Source organism: Herpailurus yagouaroundi, unplaced genomic scaffold (genome assembly GCF_014898765.1).
Source record: "Herpailurus yagouaroundi ecotype Mexico unplaced genomic scaffold, PumYag 186, whole genome shotgun sequence".
In the NCBI taxonomy this organism is placed as follows: Eukaryota; Metazoa; Chordata; class Mammalia; order Carnivora; family Felidae; genus Herpailurus; species Herpailurus yagouaroundi.
In genome coordinates, this window is record NW_024412417.1 from 46,562,074 (window position 1) to 46,567,126 (window position 5,053).

General features: G+C 56.9%; 1 long non-coding RNA gene across 1 annotated transcript in view; it reads left to right on the top strand.

The window, feature by feature from the left end:
- Positions 1–3,858, top strand: part of LOC121043044 (uncharacterized) — a 5,150-nt gene extending 1,292 nt beyond the window's left edge. Inside the window, exons 2-4 of the long non-coding RNA XR_005796662.1 lie at positions 1,112–1,311; positions 2,312–2,471; positions 3,748–3,858. This is a non-coding gene — a long non-coding RNA (uncharacterized LOC121043044). The remainder of the gene's footprint in view (positions 1–1,111; positions 1,312–2,311; positions 2,472–3,747) is intronic.
- Positions 3,859–5,053: the final 1,195 nt, after the last annotated feature.

Here is a 5,053-nt window from a genome sequence, read left to right on the forward strand (position 1 = left end):
CGGGGCCCGGCGGCGGCTGCTCTCGGCCGGCCTGCCGGGCGGGCGGGCGGTCAGACAGCGAGCGACGCGGGCGCGGACGGAGCGCTGCGAAGCTGCGGCCGGCGCGCGGGGACAACGCCGCTTTATCGGGTCGGAAACAGCCGCCGCGCGCCGCTTCCGCTGACGCAGCGCGGGCCTGCGCTCATGACTATGCAGCAGGCGCCGCGGGAGGCCGGGGCGGGGCTAGCTTCACGCGCGCCCATTGGTCGCCATGAGCCCCGCCCACCGTGCCGCCCCGCCCCGCCGCCCGGGGCCCCGCCCTAGACCCCGCCCCTTGCTGCGTCCCACCTCCCGCCTCGTGGGCGGGGCGTCCAGCGCGCCCCCAGCCCCGGCTCCCCGGCGCGGGAGCCCCTGTCCCTCCCCACGCTTACCCCCTGCTTCCTTCTCTCCAGACGCCCTCCTCGCAGTGGAGCCCCCACCAGCCTAGCCTCCTCTCTCCCCCAACTCCTCCGCCCTTTCGGAGCAGGGTGGGCTCCGCCCCCAGGTGCCGCAGAGAGCGCTTTCCTGGCATCGCCCTCCGGGTCTCCCTCCTCAAACCCCCTCCCTCGGCGTGGGCCCTCGCCCGACTCCATCTCCCGCACTCTGCGCCCCCTCTTGGTAGCAAGGCAGGACCCCGGACCCCGAGCCTTTCCCTCACTGCCTGACTCGGGAAGGAGGAGCCGCTCCCGCATCACCCCTCAGGCGGATGGCTACCGTCCCAAGGATGGGGCCGCTGGGAGTCCCGGAGACTAGGTCGGGGGAGGCAGCTTGACAAACAGGTGATACAGCGGGCTGAGGTCAGACAGTCTGTGCTCTCGCCAGGCTCGACTAGTTACTTCATCTCTGGGTGTCCTCATCTGTGAGACAGATCGCAAGACCCGTCTCATGGGGCTGCCGAAGGGATTTGGAAATAAAGGGTGCACCGCGCAGCTTCCAGAGCAGTTAGAATGGGAAAATCTGACAGTGTCAAGTGTTGGTGAGGACGTGGAGCAACTGGAACTCTCTTACACTGCTGGTGGGGGTGCAAAATGATGCCCCGCCTTGCAAGTCTGGATCTTATGCAAGCCTGATGACCTAGCAATTCCCTTCCTAGATGCACGCCCTACGTGATCGCATTTCTGTGCACGGCAGCACTGTTTGTAATAACCAAACATTAGAAGGGACCCAAATGCCCAACCACAGAACAGATACATCAACTGTGTCCTATTCGTGCTGTGGAATGATGATCACATGGCTGTGAATAATCTACAAACACGCAGGACAACATGAATGACACTCACAAGTGATTTTGAGGTAAGAAACGCCAGACCTCAAAGCATATAGGATTCCATGTATATAACGTGGTAGAAGGACGCCTGGGGGGCTCAGTGAGTTGAGCTTCTGACTCTTGATTTCGGCTGAGGTCATGATCTCACCGTCCGTGGGATCAGGCTCAGAGGTGGGCTCTGTGCAGAAAGCATGGAGCCTGCTTGGGATTATCTGTCTCCCTCTTCCTCTGCCCCTCCCCTGCTCTCTCTCTCTCTCTCTCTCTCTCTCTCTCTCTCTCTTAAAATAAATAAACATTTTTAAAAGATAAAATAAAGTGGTAGAAATGTATATAGAATCCAGACAGTGGTTAACATTAGAGGGAGGGGTGCCAGAGCCAGGAAGGGAAAATGGGGAGAGTGTTTGGGGTGCTAGTAAGATTCCATTTCCTGCTCTGGGTGTTGGTTACATGGGTGTGTATGTAATACTTCGATCAGGGGTTAATAAGATCAGTAGCATGTGCATAAAGAGCCCAAAGTGACCTCTGACACATAGTGGGTGCCTCGTAACTGTCTATCTACCTCCTCTGTGGGTTTTATGGCTCCTGTGGCCAGAGGACGGAGGCAGAGGCAATCCCAGATGTGCTGTGACCTTGGACACCTTTCTTAACCTTTCAGCGTGTTCATCTATAGATGAGCCTTCTAACAACACCTAGCTCACAAGTTGTTGTGAGGAGTAAATGCACTTTTTTAAAACACTTGATACAGACAGCGCCTGGGTGGCTCAGTCAGTTGAGCATCTGACTTCAGCTCAGGTCATGATCTCATGGTTCATGGCTTCGAGCCCCACATCGGGCTCTGTGCTGACGGCACAGAGCCTGCTTGGGATTCTCTCTCTCTCTCTCTCTCTCTCTCTCTCTCTCTGCCACTCCCCTGCTCCCTCTCTCTCTCTCTCAAAAATAAACATTAAAAATAATAATAATAAGTAAATACATAAGTAAATAACCTTAAAAAAAAAAAAAGAAAAACCTCTTTTCCCCTCTCTCTAGGTGCCTGCACCAAGGAGGGCCGCGGTGCTCCCAGGACCCGGCCACGCTGGCACTGTGATCTTGGGTTTCCCAGTATCCAGAACTGTGAGAAGTAAGTGTTGTTGAGCTGCCCAGTCTGTGGTGTTCTTGTTAAGGCAGCCTGAGCCCGTTAAGACAAAGGGTAAGATGTGCCCGTAGCTCGTGGCCCCACCGTCCAGCCACCCCGTGGCAGCTCCTTGAATGAAGGGCCACCAGCCCTGTGAGGAGAGAAGCCCCGAAGTCAGGGAGACCTGGGCTCTCGCCCGGCTCCAGAGCGTGGCGTGCCTGGGGACTTCCCGCCACAGGCGTGCAACCTCAGAAGGGGCTGCACGCCTGCTGCATCACTCTGCCATGACCGTCTTTAACGTCTTCATAATTTCCAATGATTATTCTCCATGATTTCCATAGTTCTCCATAATTTCTCATCCTATGGCCTCATTTGTGAGCACACTGGTCTCGTGGGACGCTTGCAGGGAGCCCGGGGCAGGACAACATCTCCATCACTGCACGCGCAACCTTGCCTTCACCGCTCCTGGGGACCCTTGGAGCAGAATTGTGTCCTTCTCATCCACGGATACCGCAGAGCCTAAGGACCGATAAAACTGTCACATTGACCATTTCCAGAGATTTGCCAGGAATGGCCTCCTCCAGGAAGCCCACTCAGATGTCCTGCCTTACAGGAGCGAGTGGCTCCCTCTCATGAGCTCTGAGGCACCCTGCCCCTTCACAAATCATTCCCGACTGTAATTGGGCACGTCTGTCTCTCTAGGTAGCCTGCAAGCCCTGTCCAAGCAGCTGGTACCAGGCCAGGTTCATTGTTGCATTCCAGAGGCTGCCTGCAGTGGGGCAATGGGGCCGCAGACATGTTTGCATGTAGAGGGGGACAAAGAGAGAGAAAAGGAACTTCTTAAAGAGGACCCATGGAGAGACTCTGGGGGTCCACAGACTCCTGAAACGACGTGAGCCGGCCTGGACCAGGCACCCCACGTGCTCCCTATAACCCCATGCCTACAGGGTTCCCATGCCTATGGGGGTCAAGAGCTCTCCTCTTTGTCTTGTGACCCCACCAGGTTCAGGACACCTACAGGAGGCATGAGACCCCTGCAACTTTTAGCACCCCCTGACGCTGGTGCTGGGAGGCGGAGAGGATAGGAGAGTTGGCTTGGGAAGGGCAGGATTTGGGGCAGGTCGGGGTTGGAAAAATGGAGGGGCCATCAGCAGACAGGCTTGGGGGGGGTGGGGGGTGGTCACAGGGCCTGGGTTTGAACTTTGACCTCACTGTAAGTAAGTCTCAGTCCGTGAAATGGAATGGACCTCACCTGGAGAGGGTGACAGTCACGAGCCCAGACATGCAGCCAGCTGCCTGCTGAAGCTGAAACCCTGGCCCTGCCACTGACCAGCCCTCTGACCTTCCGCAGGTCACATCAGCTCACTGGACCCGAGTATCCTTAGCTTCCAGAAGGGCAGAGTGTTAGCCCCTCGCAGTGCTGTTACAAGAAATGGATGCTTTCACCTCGACAAGCGAGCACCGTCTAAATGGCTGGTGAGCAGTAATTTTCAACTTCCCAGGGCTGGAGAGGGAAGGGAGGAGGTTTGTGGGGGACTCGGTCACCTGAGACCACTCAGGTCTCACCGCGATGACAAACAAGCACCCAGCTCATAACTGAGGGCCTGCTGTGTGCCAGGCCCCTTCCAACCTGCCGGGTCCCTTCAGAGATCGGGCTTGAGCCCTCAACTGAGGCTGCCCTCTGTATACTGTGGATGGGGCCAGTGGAGCCTGAGGAGGGGAAGAGAGCATAGAAGCCAATGTCCCAACTGTCCCCCAGTGTCCCTCAGCGGATGCCTCCTCTGATCATTTGTAAAGCTCTCCTTTGTTTTTAAGCAACAACACTTGCTAAGATGAACTCTTTAGCAAGACCCCGGTATTTCAATTAGTATGCTCAGTTATCACCACGTATTCTGAGCACCTGCTCCGGGCCAGACCTGACTGCATGTGCTCTCTGGGTGCCAACTTCCTGGTGAACCTGGCTGTCGTGGAGAGAGCAGAGAGCATGGGGTGGAGTTCCAGCTCTGCCCCTTCCCACTGTGTGACCCTGGAGGATGTGCCTCATCTCTATGAGCCCCAAGGCAAAATGGGGAGGATGCCCCCCCCCACAGAGCGTGGCGTGCAGACTTCCCATGAGGCAGGGGAGGTGGGTCCCAGATCTTGGGGCGAGCCCCCACCTCCCAAATTGCCATGGTGGAACGGGAGGCCTGAGGGACAATGCCTGCCAGGTGTCAAAGCAGTGAGTGGCCTTCAGAGTAGCGTCAGCCCCAGGAGGGGCAAATCTCTGGCAGGACCTCCAGGTGCTGGAACTGGCAAGACAGCGGCAGGCTCCCTGGGGCATAGATGTTCCCTGGGGTCATGTGGCATCTCGGGGGGGGGGGTCTGTGGCTACCCAAAGGGGTCATATGGCACCCCAGAATCAATAAGGTACCTAGAGTCATATTGCTACTGGAGTTCATACAGCTGTCTGGGTCATACAGACACTCAAGGTCATATATCTTCCCAGGGTCATACGGCCACATGGAGTCATACAGCTTCCTGGGGTCATATGCCTATCCGGGGTCATACAGTTTTCCAAGGTTGTATCGCTTCTTGGGGTCATATTGTTCCCCGGACTCATATAGCCCCCTGGTCACATGGCTGCCCAGGGCCATACAGCTTACCAGGGTCATATGGCT